General features: G+C 35.8%; 1 protein-coding gene and 1 pseudogene across 12 annotated transcripts in view; both read left to right on the top strand.

The window, feature by feature from the left end:
* The window catches only part of LOC145271177 (type-1 angiotensin II receptor-associated protein-like), a 194,086-nt gene extending 186,632 nt beyond the window's left edge, over nucleotides 1–7,454 (top strand). For 9 of the 12 annotated variants that reach the window (XM_080126713.1, XM_080126717.1, XM_080126711.1 and 6 more), the window contains exon 8: nucleotides 7,187–7,454. The gene's annotated coding sequence lies outside the window, so the exon portion shown is untranslated. The remainder of the gene's footprint in view (nucleotides 1–7,186) is intronic. The other 3 variants (XM_080126707.1, XM_080126706.1, XM_080126705.1) reach the window with 1 other exon arrangement.
* Nucleotides 3,534–3,676, top strand: LOC145271779 (U2 spliceosomal RNA; annotated as a pseudogene).
* Nucleotides 7,455–8,108: the final 654 nt, after the last annotated feature.

Genomic DNA, 8,108 nt, shown 5'->3' with positions numbered 1-8,108 from the left:
CCCCGCAAAGGGAAGTCACACTTCTGATCCCGCTCCGACCCCTCCATCCCCTCTTTCCCCTTATTTTTTCTTTTCTCCTCGCTACACTTTAGTCTGCGTCAGCAGCTAGTGAAACCACTCCACGATGTCGGGCAGAGGGGGCATACCGCCGCAGATGCACCACATTGCTCCCCTAGAAAGCTCCTTGATGGAGGGAGCAACTCCCAGCTACCCCGAAGAAGAGGAGAAAGGCAGGGTAGGGCCTCAGCCTGCAGCGACCATGGAGAAGCCACCAACTGGTGAAAAACCAAGTCTGGACCCTGCTCCCCAAGAGGGCCACTCCTCGGTTGAGGGAGCAAAGGCAATGGCGGACGAGGGAACGAAGAACGTTTCAGGTGGACCATACCTTGTGGCATCTCTTACACCTCAATCCTCATGGGCCGAATACAACCCCTCCACTCCTGCTCCCCACGAGGGCAACCACCCAGCAAAAGAGGAGGACAATGGATGTCACGGGCAGACCACAGCCAGTGGCACCCCCGGTTCCTCAGCCCACCACACCATCACCCAAATGTAGCTCCCCAAGAGGACGACCCCCTCACGGAAAAAGGGGAAAATGATGAGGATAGAGTACCTATTTACTATGCCTCCCCACGGGACAGAGTTAGACACCAGGGTCGTTTTTTAACGTGGAGAAAAGGTACAAAAATAAAAATTATCTCAGTCGTGAAGGATTTCTCCTCCACCGAAAGAGAACAAGAAACAGAAGTGCAGCATCTGAAGAACAGATACTATACTTTGATCTTGACCAAAAGGCCAATGATGAGGATAGAGTAGCTAGAAAGACTAAAGTGCTAATCAACGAAGCGATAGCGTCTTTAAAGATCCTCGGTGAGGTGACAAAAGATCCAGCCTGCTTCAACGTTCCCCAAGAGACTAAGCCCCAACTAGCCACCCCTCCAGAAAGGAAGCAACCAAGTCGGAAACCCAGCAACATCCTGGTAACACAAACTGCAGCAGAGGCAACCCCGCAAGTGGTGGACCACAGGAGTCAACAACCCTCTCTCAGGAAGAAGAGACCCAGGAGGAAGAGACCGGTAGATTGGCAATGCCTCACACCGATTGGCCGGCTCTCATCCCACTGGGCAAACCACCAACCCCTGGTCAGCAGAAGCAGCAACAGCAACACCCAAGCCAGACGACATTGTCCTGGACCCACATTGCCAGTAAGGAAGACACTGAATGGGGTCCACAAACCCAAATGTCCCCTCAGGAATACCGGGACCTCTTAGAGTCTATTTACAAAGACCTCACGGAAGGGAACGTTATAAAACTCCTTCCAGGTGCCGCAGAGGACTTTAAGAAGAGGATAGTGTCTTTTATCACCTCGGACACGGGTTTTGTTGTTTGAGATGATGTATGCTCACAGGGCGTGGGGGGGGTCACCTTCTCTTCCCCTTCTATCTTTTTTTTAGCTCCCCGGTCCATTCGAGGAACAAAAAAGAAAGAACAAGAGAGCTAAAAAAAAGATGGAAGGGGAAGAAAAGGTGACCCCCACGCCACGCCCTGTGAGCATACACCATCTCAAACAACAAAACCCACCCCCACCCCCAAACCAGACACCACACCAACGCCGTACACCATACCCACCACACCAACATCTGACACTGCACCAACACCCACCCCCACACCAATGCAAACTGAACTACCACCCCAAAGAAAAAAAGAAACGAATGAATCCGGGAGAGGGAGGGACCGCTCTGCCTCTCGAGGGCCGACCAAAATGAATGAACTTTGCAAAATTGACTCTCTGTCTGTGGCAACGGCACTTTCACATCGTCAGAAAAAGACTTTAAAACCACTGCTGGATTGGCAACAGATAGAGGGAAAAGATGTCAACATCCCCACTAATTTCCCGGACACCCCGCTCCTAATAACTTTTGTCAGAACTCCAGAGGTTTGCAAAAGCAACTTGTGGTCACTTCTGGAGGCAGCTGAAGGGGCCGTCGGGTTAGAATGGAAATATTTAAGGAATGTGACTCTTTCCTTGAATTGTCAAAACAATGCAAGGGAAGGGTCCCAGTGTGGGTCCATCCATTTCTCTACAGGGCCCTAAAATTGACCTTTCCACTAGACGTTGGCGGCATTGTGAGAGAAGTTCAGGAACTCTTTTCTCCTCCAACAGGACTGTGTAACCATTTTGTCTGCGCCATACACATGAACTAATTCTAAGACTCAACCCTTTTCTACACTCTCACTAACAAAAATAGAATGAGACTTTGTTGCTTTTATTCTACAAATGTTTGACTCTAAATATGTATCCAAACTAACAATAATAAATAATACTAGCATTTAATACAAACGCTTGCAGAGAGAAAATCCAAAATAACCTTTCAGTAGCGATAGGCGATACCCACTGTGATTTTGTTGTGAATTCCACTTTTATACGGCATAATCACATTGACATACCAATTCTCATTAGACCATTGAAGTCAAGAAACGTTGAGACTAGCCAGTACCAGAGGTCACCACATATCAAGGCCCAAAGGCCACTCAAGAATAAGGATTAATGTGTATACAGTAGTCATGGGGGCAACAGTGTAGTAATCATTTGTGGTGGAAATTTGTTATGATTAGATTATTTACGAGGATAGTTCAATAAGAACTTGTTTACATTGGACTTGAAGGTGACAATATTGTAGTAAGGTGGTGTGCAGACCAGCAGAACAGAGTTCCACAGGCGGGCAGTTCTGGTAAAGAAGCTTTGTTCAGGGAATCCACGTTTAAGTTTAGGCACCGATAGAGAGTATCGCGTACAACGTCAGCATCCTTACACCGACCGACCGACTTTGGAGCCGAGTGCGACACACCCTAAGATAGGTACCATATCTTTAAATTTGGCCAGTCTGAATGCGAGGGGCTTCAGATTACCGGGCCGGGCGGCTCGCCTCCGGCACTACCTCTTGTCCCTGGGAGTGGATGTTGCTGCGATCCAGGAGACGCATTTCGTTTTTCTTTGGACTGTCAGGTGCTGAACCGGGATTTCAAAGTTTTCTGGGCATATGGCAGCCCGCGGGGAAGGGAGTCTCCTGGCTAGTGAAACGAACTCTGTCCATGACAGTGAACGTTGTTCATAGAGATATGGTGGGCAGGCTGGTCGTGGCCGATGTTGCTATAAAAGATTCTGTGTTTCGGGTAGTTGCGGGTCATGTGCACAGCACCGCTCGCGAGAGGGTCTCATTCTTCGGTCAGCTTGATGCGTTTGTAGATTGTCGGGAGCGGGTAGTGCTAACGGGGGATTGGAACGCCATCTTAGACCCAGATTTAGATAAAGTAGGAGGCAAAGCTAGAGGGTTGGAAAGATGTGAGCCCAGCCTGGCTGACCTGATGGCTAGATGCATATAAGACCTTAGTCAATGTAGGGGCAACCCTTCATACCAATTGTCACTATCCAGCTCCCTTACTCCCCGGGGAGTTGGTCCCCATTTCCCCTTCACTCCTCACATTAAAAATCGGCTTTGTGTCTAATTTGCTTGGTGGGGGAGCAAATAAATACCCTTTTCTTGGCCTTTTGGCCAAGATCAAAGTGTAGTATCTGTTTTTACTACATGCTGTACTGTACTTATGTTTGTAACTTTGTGATATAAAGTGGGGGATCACTTTTCTGTATTAATTTAATGTAAAATGATCACCCACTTTACAACCAGTCATTCTCCAGATCATTCAAGTTGTTTTTGAAGGATTCCAGTTATTTTTTAAGCCTTCAAGTCATTTTTAAGGTCATTCAATTCATCCTTAAGTTCATAAAAGTCATTCTAAGTCATTTACTTTTTATTTATTTAAGTCATTTCAGCCTATTTTTCGATCATTTTAGTTTATTTTAAAGGATTTCATGCCAATCATACATTCACGCATTCATTCATTACACGAGAGCACGCAACTAATGGCTATCGGCCTTGTTAATATGAACTGTATTGCAGTGTCTCAAAATTTTATGCCAGGTTTCCAAGTCATGACAGGCAGTTTTTGAGAGAACCATACTTTTTAAATAGTCGGTCATATATATATATATATATATATATATATATATATATATATAGTTTTGAAAAAAGAAAAACCGAATGAATTTATAAAATGATCAACGTTTCGTCCCTATTGCAGGGGACATCTTCAGGATATTAGAAGGAGAAATGCAGAAGAAGAAAACGATCATGGACCATACGTAAATGAAAAGGAAACAGTGTAAGAATCCTACCCATATCGGGAAGGAAACTGTGTGTGTATGGGAAGGTTGGGTTGTTCAATGTCTCTCTCTCTCTCTCTCTCTCTCTCTATATATATATATATATATATATATATATATATATATATATATATACTTTTAAAAATGTTATTTAAATATCTTTGTACATTGTTTTAAATTTTTTCTCTCTCTAATCTTATTCATTTTGTTTAAATTATTTAAGGAAAAATGGGTAGGGATAATAGTATGAATTAACCAGGATCTGTCTTTATATTTTGTTCTTTGATTATTATTTTCCCTATACTAGGGGCTAAATGGTAGCAGCCCTTTTTTTGCATAATAGTATGTGTTTAATATTAGTGCTGACTCTAAAAGTCTTCTTTTGGCTCTATCACGTATTTTATAATTTTCGCATGATCTAAATTAAATGAATGATCGTGTTCCGCACAACGAAAAAAAAAAGTGCATTTAGGGCGTTGCCATTCCTTATATCTCTTCTGTGTTCGTAAAGTCTTAGTTTCAATTCACGCTGTGTCTCACCTATGTATGCTTGTTGGTAATCGTTACATGGGATGGAATATATACTGGCGTTGGATGTGAGGGTTTGGGGAGAGTGCTTGGTAGTTTTTTTATGTCTGTTTTCTTGTTGTGGAAGTTGTTTGTATCAAGTGAAAATCAAGTCTATTAAGAGTGTCATAGACTTTTGTATTTTTGGTGTGGGTGGGAATGAAAAGATGTCTGTTTAATAGTGAGGTATTTGTTTTATTTTTCTATTGTTTATATTATAGTGTATTTTCGTAGCTTTTTTCTTTGCGTAAGAAATGAAATAGGATAGGTATTGTAGTTTTTTTAAAACATTCGTAATGTATTGAAATTCATCATTAAGATATTGAGGGCTGCATATTCTAAAAGCCACAAAAAAACAAATCAATTATCATGCCAGTCTTTATTTTATCATTGTGGTGCGAGTAGTAGTGAATATAATCGTTTTTGTGTGTGTTCTTTCTATGTACTTTGAAACTCAGATCCGTTTCTGATCTGATGAGGAGTATATCTAGAAAAGTAAGGGAGTGGTCTTGTTCGGATTCGTGTGTAAATTTTATGGATGGTTCTACTGAATTTAATTTATTTTTAATTTGTTCTATTTGTGTGTTTATCGGGAGAAAGATAAGGATATCATCTATGTATCTAAAGTATGTGGAGTTTTTAGGTCGTCTGAATTTGAAAGAGTTGGTCTCTAGGAATTCTAAAAATAAGCAAGCTAGTACACCACTAAGGGGGTTACCCATAGGGAGTCCAAATTTTTGTCTGTAGTAAGAATTATTGAACTAGAAATAGGTTCTATCAGTGATGAGTTTTATTATTTGTATTAATATATCTGAGGAAAAAGGTAGATCGGCTTTCATTTTGTTTAGGTGCTTGTGGAGCAGATTAAGGCATTTTTTTGATCGGAATATTGGTGTAGAGGGAAATTATGTCTAAACTATGCATGGTTTTGTTTTGTATGTCCATATTTTTAATTTTATTGAGAAGGTCGCCAGAGTTTTTAATATATACATATATATATATATATATATATATCTTATATTTTTATATATATAGATATATATCTTATATTTTTATATATATAGATATATATCTTATATTTTTATATATATAGATATATATCTTATATTTTTATATATATAGATATATATCTTATATTTTTATATATATAGATATATATCTTATATTTTTATATATATATATATATAGATATATATCTTATATTTTTATATATATATATATATATATATATATATCTTATATTTTTATATATATATAGATATATATCTTATATTTTTATATATATATATATATATCTTATATTTTTATATATATATAGATATATCTTATATTTTTATATATATATAGATATATATCTTATATTTTTATATATATAGATATATATCTTATATTTTTATATATATAGATATATATCTTATATTTTTATATATATATAGATATATCTTATATTTTTATATATATATAGATATATCTTATATTTTTATACATATATATATATAGATATATCTTATATTTTTATATATATATATAGATATATCTTATATTTTTATATATATATATATATATCTTATATTTTTATATATATATATATATATATATATCTTATATTTTTATATATATATATATATATCTTATATTTTTATATATATATATATCTTATATATATATATATATATCTTATATTTATATATATATATCTTATATTTATATATATATATATCTTATATTTATATATATATATCTTATATTTATATATATATATCTTATATTTTTATATATATATATCTTATATTTTTATATATATATATCTTATATTTTTATATATATATATCTTATATTTTTATATATATATATTTCTTATATTTTTATATATATATATTTCTTATATTTTTATATATATATATATATCTTATATATATATATATATATATATATATATATATATATATATATATATATACTAGCATTTCAGCCTGGTGTTGCCCAGGTGTTTGGAGGTGTATGTTGAGCAAAAAAAGAAAAAAAGCGGTTAATTTTTTTAACTTTGACCCCTACCCCTTAACATTTATTGTTTTGGGCTCAAATCAAGTTATTAAGTTAGATCCATGTCCAAGGAACCTATATCTAAAATTTCAAGTGGTTAGACCCCAAATTGTCGAAGGAGTTTGGTAGAGTTCTCGAAGGTCAAATTGTTGAACTTTGACCCCTTAACAGTAAAATGTTTGGCCGAAAACGGATCACAAAGATTTTCCCAAGTCTCAGTACCTTGTATATCAAATTTCGAGTCTGTAGACTTAAAATTGACAGAGTTATTGTGTAGGGCAATGTAGACACACAGACACACGTCCACTTATATATATCACACATCACTTTTTTCTTTCTTCTATCTCCTTTCAGATCCATATAGGCTTCTTCACCACACATAAAAAAGACACAACATTGAAGGTTTAAAGAGGGGAGACAACTCCAGACTGAAAAGACCGGCATCTCTTAATCAGAAAAAAAACAAAAAAACAAACAAACAAACAGAAAAAAAACAAACGAACAAACCAACATCAGCAGTTATAGAAAATTAGACTGAACGTAAAAATAAGCAGCAGCAGTCCTTTCAAGAAGAGTTTTCCTCTTTTCCTCCTGAAATGGAAAAAAAAAAAAAAAAGAAAAACTCAAAACTCATCTTTACGAGTCATTATTTATTTTCATGGTTATTTTCCTACTGCCTTCTCTCCCACTGTCCGTTTTTATTTTTTGAAGCTTAAATATATATTTAAAAAGAAAAAAAAAATATGTAAGTAAAAAAAAAAAGAAAAAAAAAAAGGCAGATGTATAAGATGCCCCCACCCCGCCTACACACATCTAGCTACTTGTAATTTTTTTTTTTTTTGATTTATCCTGTTAAACCATCAGATATACTGTCGATTAAGTATCACATTTTTAGATTATAACTTAAAAAAAATATTTTAACTGATTATATTTCATTTTTAGGTGTTGCTGTGTCGAGAGGATTTCAGTTTGCTATCTGGGTTTGTTGTAAGCCTTGCTTGACTGAGATTTTATAGTAATTTAAAATTTTATTTCGTTTATTTAAAAAGTCGGTACTTGTACAGTTTAATCAAGACAAAAAAATGAAAAGATTGAAAAAAGGTTATATTGTACGTATCCGTTATGGAACAAAGTTCTCCGAAAAAAAAAAAAAAAAAAAAAAATTTCACTTAATTTCATCAAGTACTTTTTTTTTTTTTTTTTTTTTTTTTTTTTTTTAAACAGCTAAAAAACAATTTATAATACAGAGTAAAGGGTTCAATCTTTACGAAGAAAA

The sequence above is a fragment of the Euprymna scolopes genome, chromosome 46, assembly GCF_053919585.1.
Source record: "Euprymna scolopes isolate OS-2025 chromosome 46, ASM5391958v1, whole genome shotgun sequence".
Taxonomy (NCBI): Eukaryota; Metazoa; Mollusca; class Cephalopoda; order Sepiida; family Sepiolidae; genus Euprymna; species Euprymna scolopes.
Note: the sequence above shows the minus strand (reverse complement) of the source record. Positions and strands in the feature narration are given on the sequence as shown.